This window comes from Mixophyes fleayi, chromosome 9, assembly GCF_038048845.1.
Source record: "Mixophyes fleayi isolate aMixFle1 chromosome 9, aMixFle1.hap1, whole genome shotgun sequence".
Lineage (NCBI taxonomy): Eukaryota > Metazoa > Chordata > Amphibia > Anura > Limnodynastidae > Mixophyes > Mixophyes fleayi.
Window position 1 is genome coordinate 102,959,188 of NC_134410.1, and position 14,644 is coordinate 102,973,831.

The 14,644-nt window shown below is 38.3% G+C and overlaps 1 protein-coding gene across 3 annotated transcripts in view; it reads left to right on the forward strand.

Annotated features, from left to right (window-relative positions):
* The first annotated feature begins 3,736 nt into the window (after positions 1-3,736).
* STRBP (spermatid perinuclear RNA binding protein) overlaps positions 3,737-14,644 on the forward strand; it is a 130,605-nt gene continuing 119,697 nt past the window's right edge. For 2 of the 3 annotated variants that reach the window (XM_075184734.1, XM_075184737.1), the window contains exon 1: positions 3,737-3,825. The gene's annotated coding sequence lies outside the window, so the exon portion shown is untranslated. Of the gene's footprint in view, positions 3,826-5,305; positions 5,394-14,644 lie in introns of those variants that run through there. The other variant, XM_075184735.1, reaches the window with a different exon arrangement.

Consider the following 14,644-nt stretch of genomic DNA (forward strand, 5'->3'; position numbering starts at 1 on the left):
GGTTGCTATAGCCAACATCCCCACTTTTTCAAATCCGCAGTTTAGTAAATCTAGCCCTGTGTGTCTGTTCTGTCCATTCACTTTGCATTTTAATTGATAAAAATAAACTATTAACTTTTTTTTTTTTAAAGCATTTTTCCACACCTGCCTAAAACTTGACACAGTATTGTATATATGGTTATATGTATATATATAATGCAATTTTTTTTAAAAAAAATTATATATTTTAAGACATAGTCATAAGACCACAGGACAGAATACATGCTGTACCCTGTACTTGAAAAAGTCAATATGTATGCTTTTTGGTAAATGATTATATTGAGATGACAATTATATCTGGATGCTGTATAGCTTTGATTACTGACTTATTTTTGGTAACGGTTCATATATGTATATCTTGTAATGTATCAATCATTTCAGTCTATATTGTGAAGTTTCAAAAAGAATTAAAATAATTTTCCTCTGTTGGAAAAAAAAAGTATTCATAAAGAAAATTCTGGTTTATTTGGCAGCATTCCTTGATAATGCCTAAAAGAAAGGCCTACACAGTGACATGTGACATGTGATGAGAGATATAGAGAGAGAGAGAGAGAGGAGAGAGAGGAGAGAGAGGGAGAGAAGGAGAGAGAGAGGAGAGAGAGAGAGAGAGAAAGAGAGAGAGAGGAGAGAGAGGGAGAGAGGGAGAGAGAGAGGAGAGAGAAAGAGAGAGAAAGAAAGAGAGAGAGAAAGAGAAAGAGAGAGAGAGAGAGAGAGAGAGGGAGAGAGGAGAGAGGAGAGAGAGAGAGAGAAAGAGAGAGAGAGAGAGAGAGAAAGAGAGAGAGAGAAACAAAATGTAAGAAATTTACACATGGCACATCAGTAAATAAGTGAGACTTTATTGAGAATATACAGTATATTTGTACATGTATTTACAATTCTTGTTGTATACACTTGGATTCATGAACAAAGAGGACAAAGCATGTAAAAAATGTTTACTATTGATTCCCTATGAAAACATCACTATTTCCATGTGCTTACATTGTATGTTTAGAAAACACAGCACGTAGGAAACATTATAGATTTAAATATGCATGCCCACAAGGTAGCGCTGTTGAAGGAACTGTCGGACAGACATTCGTGAGTGTGTACACACTTCCAAACTTGCCCGACATTGTTCCATCATTGATCATGATTTTTAGGAAGTTTATAAAACAAAATTAAACTATGCAATATTTTATCATACCAAAACACATGATAGTGGAAGTGTACACTCTTGCAATATCGGTCCAAATGGTCATTTATCGCGTGATCTGCACGGTAATTGCATAAGTGTGTACCCAGCTTTAGAATTGATTACCAAACACAAGATTGGCAAAGCTGGGTACACACTAAGGTAATTCAACCAATTATGCCAATCACACGATAAACGGCTGTTGTTCGATATCACATTAGAGTGTATGCTCCCACATTCATGTTTTATTGTACAAAAGCAGATTGTATCATTTGATTTGAGTATATAAATCAGCTAAAAATCACTATCAACGATGTCCGGCAAATGTGGAAGTGTGTATGAACTCACGACTAGCAGTGTAGACAGAGCTCCATAGAGTGTGCAGTCACAGTCTTTTCAGTAGATGGTTATGACAGACAAAGAGCACAGATCTTAAAGTAAATTGTGTAGGTGTGTACACATAAATCTGCATGCTCATTGTAACTTTGTCGTTGGTAAAATTGTTACAGAAATTACATTTGCAGTAATCTTCTGTAGTGCATACCCAGCTTAAGACACAGCACATAGTCTGAACACTGGATCCCCAATGGAGATACACTGCATCTGTATAGAGACTGTCATGAAATCCCAGTGACTTCTTTTAAAAGGGACTGGTTATCTTAAGCAAGGAAAGATATATCTCTCTTTTCCCTCTGTAGCATCAAATCACTGTTAAAAGTGCTCTAATGCTATCTAGCAGAGGTGATCTAACATTTTTGAGGGACAAGGGTTACATGGATCTATTCTCTCCTGGTCCTCTGTGTCGCCCCAGTAAAAAACTAGTAAAAATGCACTAGGCTGAAGTTAGTTTCTTATTCGGCCAGCTTCTTAGTCAGTTCTTATTCACGCTCCAGCTTCTTCTTCAAAAAAGCTTATTTTTAAAGGATTAAATCAAGTTGGATCACTGATTTCACATCAGATTAACACTAAAGGTTGTCCCTTATACATACTGCAATAGTATTTAGCCTGACCCAACAATGTTTTGGACATGAAATCAGGGGGCAAAGTCACCATATTTTATCATTTTTAATAAGTAGCTGCAGTTTTGCAAGGGTTAAATGCCATTGGGCCACCAATTTGCCAGTGGAAAGCAACACAGAGTGGTCAGTTACAACACTGTTTTGGGCATGAAATAAGAAGCTAACTTCAGCCTCATTAAAAATGCCACCTATCTAACTGCATCTACCCATTCTGCATGACACACATTTATAGGTGTTATGCACTCATGCAGCAAGTGTTGCACAGACTACACCTAGACCTCGCTACCCTTACAGCAACCCTACACATTTTTATACACAGAAAAGTTGAAATGGGTACTATTCACAGGCTGGCTGGCTGGCAAAAGTAGCCTGTGTGTAGAAACCAGTGGGATAATTACTGAGCCAGCCAAAAAGATTAACTCACTTGTGCATGTTTAAAGAAATCCTGAAAACATGAACTGTTGCTAGCCATTTAGGACTGAGTGTGGACACATCTGTTTTAAAGGAAACAAAATGCAGTTAACTAATGAACAAGAGCAAGGTTGCCCACTATTGGACTAGCCCTGGGGCTCCTGGTACTATACTATTGTTCTTGGACCAAAAACTTTGTTTTATATTCAGGTGCATGTATTTCAGCACTTAATATGAACTTGCTTAATTACAATTGCTTTGGGTATGGGTGTTTTTGTTTCTCTGCTGTTTACATTGACTTGAAATATATAGATTTCGTATTGAAGGACTCAAGAGAACACACATATGTGCCTAAAGCTGGGTACACACTACAGAAATTTCAACCAACTTTTTATGCCGAGCTATTTTACATGCGTCCGATGTTCCGATCGCTCGGTCCATGGACTGCATACACACTAGCCTTGTTTAGGACGATAAAGGGAAGTGCAGACTTCCCTTTAGCGACTTTTTTACAGCCATGTTGTCGTGAGCAATGACTATAATTTCGTACTCACTGTTGTGGATCGGTCGGAAGTTTATACACACTACACAAAGGAAACGAGATTGGAACGAAAATATTAAAGGGTACGACCAACCAAATGAGACGATAATCGTCCATTAGGGCAGACTTTCGACCATCGTGTCACTGTACACACTGACCCGACATTTGAACGAGCGGTCGTATGTCGGCTGATTTAGCGGATTATTGGATGAAAACAGTGTAGTGTGTACCTAGCTTTACATGGTAAAATTGCACAGTTATAGGGATGAACACGGTATAATTGTATTCACATAATGAGCTGCATATTATAAAAGGAAACGCACAAGTACATGATAGAATGGTACACGGTATAAACAGGCACCGATAAGGGAATGCCCAGTACATGAAGGGTGAAGGTACCACCTCAGGTGCACAGCTCCCTCCCGTGCCCGCCAGCCCTCCGCGCGCACCACTCAGGTGCAGGCTCTCTCTGTGCAAGTGCTCCCTGCGCGCTCCCCTCAGGTGCAGGCGAAGGGGGCGGGGCCTCGCGCAGCCTCTGACCAATGAGCGCGGGCAGCGCAGTCACGTGCTCGCTGCTGGGCTCGCGCCCTGCTTGGTGTGTGAGGGATAAGGAGGCGGCGGAGCGGAGCATCACCGGGATACCGGTAACTACGGGGGGAACAGCGGGTGGTGTCCGGCTGTCCACGGGGGTTCAGAGGGAGGCGGGTAGGAGCCCCTGGTACTAGCCCGCGTGATAACAGAGAAGAGATAACCTATAGAGGGAGTTCAGAAGGGTTTAATATCACTGGGGTCACACACCAAGCCCGACTCCGTGTGTGCGGGGAAGGGGCTGGGACGGACGGTGTAGTGTCTGTATGTGACCTGTCAGTGGCTCCTCTGTCATGGAGCTGCGGGAGTACAGCCGTGCAGAACATGTTCTCTGCATCTCATACATAATACATGTTTACATAGTAGTGAGATGTGATGCGCATGTGGTATTGTTGTGCTGTCTCCGTGCGCCTCTCTCTGTGTGTGTCTGTGAGATAAGTGGTGCAGTGTCCCTGTATAAGTTCGTGATGTCCCTTTGTGCTGCTATTACACCTAATGTGCGATGTGACCGGGATATCAATGTATCAGTGTGTACTGTACATCTTTATACTAGATATGAATGCAGCGTTTATGTCACGTCGGCGCTACCTCTTCTGACAATCACAGCACAACTCTAATAAAGGCATATAGGGTGGATATTTGGGTGACTTTGCTAAAAGAACCTCCCTTCAGGTGTCCTGGGCAGATGGACAGCTGTGGTACTCAATCCCTGTCACCCTCCTTAGTCCTGATCTCAGCAATCCCAAACATGGGATGCTGAGCAGTTCCAGTTAAAGATTTACAAGGACAATAATCATGGCTGTCCCATTGATAAGGGAACCTTGCTGAGATATTGTGGAGTGTGTTTTATAAAATAATATACAACTGTTAACCAATCTGCATGTTTTTACTTATTCATTCATTCATTCATTCAGATATCTTGGAAGTGTTTAGTCTATGGTTTCCTGGAATGTTTGTGTGTTTTGTATGTGCCCTGTGCACTTTTGTTAAGGTATTATTGTAGGATATTTTCCTTTGGTTGTTGTTGCTAGACCTTGAAATTATTGCTCTAAAGTAAAAGAGAATCTAATAGGTTTAAAATAATTGTGTACCATTTGATTACATTGAAAGTTTGTTTTATATTCAGGTGCATGTATTTCTGCACTTAATATGAACCTGCCTATTTACAATTGTTTCTCAGTCTGCTGTTCTCCTTGACTGGATGGATCTTCGTTATTAAATTTGATTTATTGAAAGACTGACATGTACAGAATCATCATATATGTGTCACATGCTTGTCTGTTTTTGCCTATAGTTACCTATGCATGGTCCAGACTACTGTTTGTTTGGACTCCATGCCTTTTTTTTGAGTACCTCTTCATGAATAGGGATTTGTTCTTTATGCACATGCGCTCTGCGCCCCTACCCCCCCCCCCCCCCCCCTGCAGGTCTGCCAGATGGTGTCCCTCAGACTCTAGCTAGTTTCTCACGTTGCTGCGGGACAGACTGTGCTGAGATGAGCATGTAGAATGAATGGAGTTGGAAGCCCAGGTATCTTCTCTGTTATGTTTGTGTAGTATTTGGAAACTAAATTTAATATATCTAGAGAATTATCCTGGAATCTGAAAGCAAGCTGGAAACTGAGGTAATTTTACATTTAAAATGCACTCCATTAAATAAATGTGGCTTATGTGTTTATGTGGCTTTTCATAACAATTTTCTTATGAAGCAGTGGTGAATATTTGTTGGCCTCGTTTTGTTACAAAATTTGATATGTGCATTTTCAGTCGCATCATCAGTTTGCTTGACCTGTTTGTTTTACTAGTACTGTTATACTCCTGTGTCTTAACAGTGCTAAAGGTGTGTATGGCATTTAACATACTTTATTGCCAGACTGAAGTTCTCCAGTCAGTTTGCAGGAAGAAGTATTTCTGCTTTTTAACCTGCTTGACTATGTAACTCATTAGTGTAGGTCTGATTTAGAGGAAGGTATTTAAGATTCAAGCTATTACTGTCATGTGCTCAGAGCTTAATACATAAGGACTAATAAAGATAAATTGGATTTTGTCTCATTCATGCTATTGCATTGTTAAATATGAACCGCTGACGAGTTCAGTGTATAAAACGCAAAAATAAATAAAATATACTAGAGAAGTGACTATATATGGAATAGGCTAAAAGAAAAAATAAAGTCAAGGAAGCTGTTTTGAAAGTTCAATATCTGGAATTTTGAATTGGCGAAAGTATAGTTGCTATTACAACTTACATTTGTGTTTTTTTGATTAATTGATTAAACAGTCACATCGGCTATGTTGGCCATTTAACTTTTTTTCCTCTGTCTTGAATTTACACTTGAATGATATTTGGTAGTTTAGCATTGAATAACTGATTAAGGTGTCAAGTTCTCCTCAGTCATTTACAAGAAGCGTCTCTCTGGATTGTGCTATCTGTCTAAAAAGGGCATTCAGGAGTGTACAACGTGCTGTCTTTCCTTATTTGTTCCCTTTACAAGAGTTTTACTGTGTATATAATGTATATTTGTGTCTTTGCCCAATGTATTACTATTGATGTATGTGTTAAGCACTCTGGTCTTCTGAATGTATGTTATTCACTTAATCCTAGAATCCCTTATGGACATGTCTTTCTAACAAGAATTCCTTTCCCTAGATGTGTGTAATTCTGAGGGAGCCTAGCAGACCTCTGTTGCCAGCCTTTTTGCAGTTAGCAAAGCTTAGTTTAGCCCATTACACTAATATGTTCATGTCAAAATATAGATAACTTAGAGATCTTCAACCAAGCTGCCTGTTTTCTTATTAAGCTATAAAATGTAGCCTTTCTGTGTGCATTTAACCTAGAATTTCTATAATCATATGGTATAGCAAAAGAATGAGGCTGCAGACAGAATGGAGTATAACTGAATTATACCTTTTAGAAGCTTTGAAATTTTGAGCTATTCATCATAATCCAATTACAGTTGAACATATATGAGGAAAGCCGACCCGCTGGAATGCTGAGCAGCTCCTGCCTCATTGATGAGGTGCTGCTCTGTCACAATGGGAAGGACTGAAACTTTAGATGTCAACAAATACTAAAAGAAATATAATGGTGTATTTTTAAAACATACATTTCTATTGTGGCCTATGTCTTTTACGTGTTTAGTTTTATGGTAGAACAGATTAATACCACATATTGTACCTGAAGGTATATGCTGATAATATGATATTTGTATAAAACCTTTGATAGACTTTATTAAGTACACTATACAATGTATTTTATGTTTCTAATGTAAGGTATTTAACCCATCTGTTTTAATCTGGAGTGTTTTTCTTCTGGCCAAATTTAAATTTCATGGTCACCTCTTGATGTTCTATATTTTACTTGCTCTAAGAAGCCTACGATACTATGGATGACTGATACGTTTGTTGTAAGTGATTTGGAATTGAAACTAGTGCATTTTCCTTGTGCAGTTGGCAACAGCGGCTATAATATATATATATATATATATATATATATATATATATATATATATATATATATATATATATATATATATATATATATATACACACACACATTTTTTTCTGCTAATTTACGGTTTCTTCTAAGGTGACCTTTTAATTCTTTTTATGATTTTTATATTTATCTCAATTATGAGTTACACATGTATTTACAGCTATGATGTGATTTGTAATGTTTTCAGCACAATTCATAGTTTAACCCATAATTAGTATGGCATAGTGAGTTAGGACTTATGAGCACATTTTAGTTTAAAATGTCATTAACATGACATTTTACAGACTTTTTTTTTTTTTTTATTCAGAAATAAAACTTTGTATATAATATGTGAAAGTTGTTAAGAGGTTGTATTTTAATCTCAGGAAACTTTGTGTTTAATATTATGTATAGAAGAATTGTATTAGTCAACAGACGATATTGCGTTTATATACCAAAATTGTACAATCGTAATTAATCTGTCTGATGTGTGGATTGTGAATGTTAAGTAATACATTCCTGAATTACTTGTTGTCTGACTGTTTCCATAACGTGTGATTTGTAACTTAAACCAGGTCAAATTAATGTAGAATTCAGGAGTCCTTCATATCTAGGAGCCAGCAGGATTACTTATGGAAATGGGGAAGATATGCATCCCTTAAATCAATAGAAAATAAAGCTGAGCACCAGCAGTAATTTTTTTTTTTTGTAGTCACAATGGCAGTCTGATTTCTGTGATTTGTCCAGTTTTGATTTAATCTACACACAGTGATTTATTGTTAACTATTTTGGTTCTTTTGAGCTGACAGGCCAAACACCATATTTGGGCGCTGGCTAACCATTCTTATGAATGAGTTGGACAAAATGGAAAATAAAGTTGTTTGCTAACCTCCATAAGAATGTCCAGTTGGTTGATCTAGCTTATCTACACTGTTTAGTGAGGCCAAAACTTTCATGGTGCTGGTTATTGAGCATTCCTGCCAAATGACAATATCTGCACGTTTGTAAGGCTTTCAGACAACTTAGGGGTATATTTACTAAACAGCGGGTTTGAAAAAGTGGAGATGTTGCCTATAGCAACTAATCAGATTGCAGCTGTCATTTTGTAGAATGCACTTTAAATAAGTGAAAGCTAGAAACTGGTTGGTATAGGCAATATCTCCACTTTTTCAAACCCGTAGTTTAGTAAATATACCCATTAATGTTCTCTGCTTTCTGCTGTTTTAGGCTAATAATACCTGTAATGTCCTTAATGAAACTTTTTGAAAGTAACTTGTTTTCTTTTTATTGTGCATAGGAAAAAATGCTTTCCCCAACAATCATCCCCAAATATATTTCATTCTGAGAAGTTAATGAATGTTTGGGAAAGTTAGTGGCTTTTATGTCAAAGTCCAGTTGAATTTTAGAGCTTACAAAAAAAATCAGTTTTAGTACTCAATCTGTGGTATACTTGTATTGTGCTCTGTTCATTATGGTTAACATTCCTTTAACAATTGATTCGTTGACCGCTATTTCAGAAGGGAAATGCCTTTCCATGGAAGTTTTAAAGATGGAATGATCCATCATGAAACATGGTTTTATTATTGGTCTGCCATTCATTCTGTAAAAGTCACCTTCCACTCTGACATTAATTGGGCTGATTACTTGACACCCAGATGCATTAGCTCTACGAGTGACAAACACTACAGTATGGCATCTGCCTTAGAAAAAAGGTACTTGCATCTTGTTGAACCACTATTTTAAGACATTCTGCCTCTGATTGTAATGACGGCACCATTACAGTTTAAGTAATTTTAGGTTGCATTGATTTAGGAACAAAACAATAAACCTGATCGCCTCACAAGCGACCCCTGGCTTCAAATGTGTGTATAACTTCTTTTTTTTTTTTCCTTCATTAAAAAAATAAATGATGGATAGCAATTACTTTTTTTAAGTCAATATTTCCCTTGCAATTCACAATCTCCACTGGGGTGCAGTGGAACTCTATGGCTATTATAATGAGCCACCAAAATTAAAGAATTTTACTAGAGCACCAGACAGTTTCTGTTATGCCAAAGCACCAGTGATGTCCAGTAATATGTACAGCAGCAGTAGATAATGCACTGTAATATATAAAGTAATATAAGTGGTCAGTATTATGCCATCATTAAAAGCAATGCCCAGCAATAAGCCACCAGTAGTAGTATTGCCAAATAAAATGCCAGCGATAATAGTGCTCAGTAATGTTTCAGCAGTAAAAGTAATGTCCAGTAATAAGCCACCATTAATAAAATGGCACAATTTGTAGTTATGCCCAGTGAAATGTCAGCAGTAGTGTAATATGCCAGCAGTAAAAGTATTGCTATTCAGTATACCAGCATTAACAGTAATGCCTATTAATAAACCACCTCTTATTTGAATGCCCATGAAAATGGCAGCATAGTAATAGTGCCAATTAGTATGCCTGCAGTAATGTCCATTAGTATTTCACCACTAGTAGTAATGCCTAGTAAAATGACAATATTGTTATGCTACTAGTATTGGTGAAGCCCAACAAAATGCCAGTCATAGTATGTAGTAATATACCAATAGTAACAATACTGTCCATTAATATATTAGTAGTAGTGGTGCTGAACAAAATTGCCAACAGTGGCCAGTAGTAGCCAAGCAATTGCTTGTCGCTATCTGCTTCTTGATTCCAGTCTACTGGTTGCAGTGCTTCTAGTAGCATGGACCAATCAGCTTGGCACACTCCTCTTCCACTTGCTCAGTATAGGAAGGAAATAAGATCATTCGTAAAAGTACTCTACTGACATTATCGTATCCCACGACACAGGGGTGTATAGAAAAGCCACAGTTTGGCACAAATTATGCACACCCAGGTGGACATATCAAAAATACACTACATGGCCAAAAGTATGTGGACACCCGAACATCACATGCATATGTGCTTGCTGAACATTTCATTCCAATACTATGGGCATTAAAATGGAGTTGGTCCCTCCTTTACTGCTATAACAGCCTCCGCTCTTCTGGGAAGACTTTCCACTATATTTTGGAACATGGCTGTGGGGATTCACATCCATTCAGCCGCATAGCATTAGTGAGGTCGGTCACTGATGTTAGGCGACAACACCTGGCTCATAGTCTGTGTTAGATAGGGTTGAAGTCAGGACTCTGCCAAATGGTGAAGCGCGATCAGCCTCTCCAAAGAATGCGTTTCGACTGCTCCAGAGTTCAGTGGCAGTGTGCTTTCCGCCACTCCAGTTGCTTGGAAACTCAATCCATAAAACTCCCGACTAGAAGTCCGACAGAGCAGCTCTAGCAGGCCAGAAATTTGAAGAAATTACTTGATTGGTGGCATCTTATGACATGTCATAAGACATGACATGTCATGTTTCAATGCAGAAAATCACCGCTAAGGAACCTGGAATATGGCGAAATACACAAATTCTATCTGTACTGATTTGGCCAAATTCAGACGCAAATAGTAGAAGTGGACCAAATTTTACAAATTTACTTTTTCAGACCTGAACTTTCAAGTGTTTTTGCGGAGCAGAGATGGCTTTGCACCTTCCCAAACCAAGGAACTCCATTAAAAATGCTCACTCTACCCCTTTACCACATTTTAGTAGTTTTACTTTACAAAATGAAATCTTGCTATTGCACATGTCTGCAAGAAGTACCCTTATTCTGGCCAACTCCTCCCAAATGCTGCCATCTTCCCTCACAAACTCATGTACATTGGCAGAAAACCAGTTACACCAGCGAAAAAAGGGGCGCATAACTTCACCAAATAGGATTTTGCACTACGTCTCGGCGGTTTTGCTCATTATAAATTATCTAAGTGTTCAAGTTAACATATCTCGAGAAGGTTGTTATGGAATTTAGTCTCTGCTTGTAACTTCTTTGCTCCATATCACTAATTGTTACACCTGGTATGGTGAACACATTCAGACAGCTAGAACATGGGCAGGAGAGCACGTCAGTGGCAGATGTTGGCAATAATCCAGTGGCTCACAATCAGGAGAAAGTTCTACAGCGCCATTCCATAAATTGCAGAATTTTGGAATTCTTTCTGGTTTTTTTTTTAAAAAAAATTCTGCATCATCCCCCATAAAGTTTTTTTTATTTGTTTTTGGATTAGTAGTTTCGATGACAGTTTAATGCATTTTATTATTACATTGTTTACTTCTGAGGTTGTTGTGAACACACTGACTCTTTTTGTTTTTAACATATTTTCTTGTATTGATACATGAATGACAATAGTTTGTGTAAGAGTTTTTTTGACAATGTGCAAGTACTGCTTGTGATGTTTTATCAAATACAATGGTTGTGATCACCATAAATTGCCAGTGTTTTTCTACACCTAAATAGATATTGGTGCTAATGACAAGTACAGAAAAGGTTGTCTTCTGCGATTGTCACTATGTTTGTGATAAATACACCAATTAATCGTAATTGCTTATGTGTCTATACTCCCAGGTAGCTAATGGCTCTAATTACAACACCGAAAACAATTGTATGGTGTAGTTTACTGTGTAAAATGTGTAAGCAAAAAGGGTAAATATCGCAGTCAGGAAGTGTGAGTTGTGTTCATACAGCTCTATGGCAAATGCATTGCACACACACAATTTACTGTAGTCTAGGCTACTAATAGTCATACTTGCAGAGAATATCCACAGACGTTTTCTCCGTGTACAATCCTGGAAGAATGAGTGTTGGATAACCTGTAAGCTCCTTTTATAAGGTAGACATTTTTTTTGTTTCCACACAGTGCACTTTCTCACCTCTTCTCTGATAACCACCGCTTACTCCCACCTACACGACTTCACTCTTGATGCTACCCACCTATGGAATTCCCTACCCCAGCCTTCAAATCTTTAAGTGCTCTCTGAGTACCCACCTGTGGTGCACCCTTGCTACTATCACGTATGTCCCTTTTTTATGTATGCTCTGTTTTCCCCACTGTCTGCTGTGTCGTCTTAAAATTCAACAATAATAAAAATGACATATTCATTTGAGTAATAAATGAAAGTATTTTATAAATAATATACTTTCTTAAAACAAGGATCCATGGATTAGGTTCAGAGGATTATGAATGAGTTTGTTATATTTAAAATGGTCTCAAACTATTTTTTGTCAAGTTACTTTATTTATACATTGTTTCAATCCATGGTATAGAGAAGCAGACTTACCAACTCGCACATCTGTAACAGCGGTTTTGTCGTCATGTAGAAGATTGCCCTGTGCTGTTGTAGGTCACCAGGCCTATAGTGAACTTCAATTGACTGACAGAGGTCACTGTACAAGATGCAGCCACAGAGCCATTAACCACAGGCTTTTGGGTAGTTATTTCTATGACTGCATTGATTGCATCCATTTAGCTGAATCCTTGTAATTTTGACATCTGTGAAGGTTGAATGATGCTGATCATTGCTGTGCAGTACACATGTACTGTTCTGATTAGTTGAAAGTTATATCATATTTTAGATATTTCCTCTTTTCTCTTACTATGCACTAAACATTCAGGAGTTGCTATGTGAAGAGTAAATTTTGTAGGGCCAGGATAGGGGATTCTACTGTACACAGTCAAAACTGACATGTTCAGTATGATGTGATAGGCCCCTCCACAATTAAGAACTTCATTGCAACGTCAAAGGAAACTCCACAATTAAGTATTACTGTTCAGCAGTGAGTGGAATGAATATTGATGTGCGTTCATATAGCATTTAGCATGCCCACCTACACAAGCCATTGATTTAATGTTGTGTATTAGATCTAGCACTTCTTGCATTACTTCCATTGAAACTTGACATTAAATTAACTTTGAATTTACAATATATAGGTTTTTTAACTGTACATTTCACACACTTGTTTGGTAATATTTGGCTTATATTGATTGATCTAAAGACAGACACAGCGATGTCACCCCTGCGTTTTAGGAGGAGCGCATTTCTGCTGATTTCATATGTTCATAACCTTTCCAAGAGTAATTGTATAATCATCATCATCATTTATTTATATAGCGTCAGCAGACTGCGTAGTAATTGGGAATAAACAGTAATAAAACAATACTGGTTAATACATTCATACGTAGAGGTAAGAAAGCCCTGCTCGCAAGCTTACAATCTATGGGACAATACTTTGATGCACAAGGGTAAGTGCTACATCATATTAGATATTTGTCCAGCTAGAATGCAAAGGTTACAAAGTATTTATTGGGCTGTATGCTCAGTCACACAACTATGTTGGTCAGAGGGTTGTTGTCTTGTGTTAACTGCGTAGAGCGGGCCTGTCCAACCTGCGGCCCTCCAGGTGTTGTGAAACTACAAGTCCCAGCATGCTTTGCCAGTAGACAACCTGTTGATAGCTGGAAGGGCATGCTGGGACTTGTAGTTTCTCAACATTTGGAGGGCCGCAGGTTGGACAGGCCTGGTGTAGAGGGTGGTAATAGGATAACCTAGGGAGATTAAGAGGGTGGTAGAGGAATATTATAAGCTTGTCTAAAGAGGTGGGTTTTCAGAGAACGCTTGAAAGTTTGAAGACTAGCTGAAAGTCTTGTGGTGCGAGGGAGTGAATTCCATAAAGTGGGTGCAGCCCGAAAAAAGTCCTGTAACCGAGAATGGGAGGAAGTGATGAGAGTAGAAGAGAAATGCAGATCTTGTGCAGAACGGAGGTGTCGAGTTCGGAGATATTTTGAGACAAGCGAGGAGATGTATGTCGGTGCAATTTTGTTGATGGACTTGTATGTTAGTAGAAGAATTTTATATTGGATTCGTTGAAAAACTGGCACCCAACTTAGACTGACATAGTCATAGATATAAAACAATTTGCAAGGAAAATCAATCTATCCGCTGCGTGCAAAATAGATTGTAGGGACTCAAGCCTGACTTTGGGAAGACCAGTAAGGAGGGAATTACAATGGTCGATGCGGGAGATGATGACTGCATGATTTAAAGTTTTTGCAGTGTCTTGTGTGAGATATGTGCGTATTCTGGAAATGATTTTTAGATGTATGCAGCATGATGTAAATATAGAGTTAATGTGGGGAACAAAGGATAGTTGCGAGTCAAGGATTGCACCTAGGCAGCGACCTTGCGGGGTGGGATTTCTGGTCATGTTGTCAACAGAAATAGAAATGTCAGACAGGAAGCTTCTAATTTTGGGTTGGAATATAATTAATTCTGTTTTTGAAAGATTGAATTTGAGTTGGCAAGAGGACATCCAAGATGAAATGACAGAAAGACAGTCTAACGCGAGACAACACAGATGGTGAGAGATCAGGAGAGAATAGATAAATTTGTGTATCATCCACATAGAGATGATACTGAAATCCAAAGGAGCTTATTAGTTTTCCAAGAGAACTGGTGTAGATAGAGAATAGCAGAGGACCTAGGACTGAGCCTTATGGTACTCCAACTG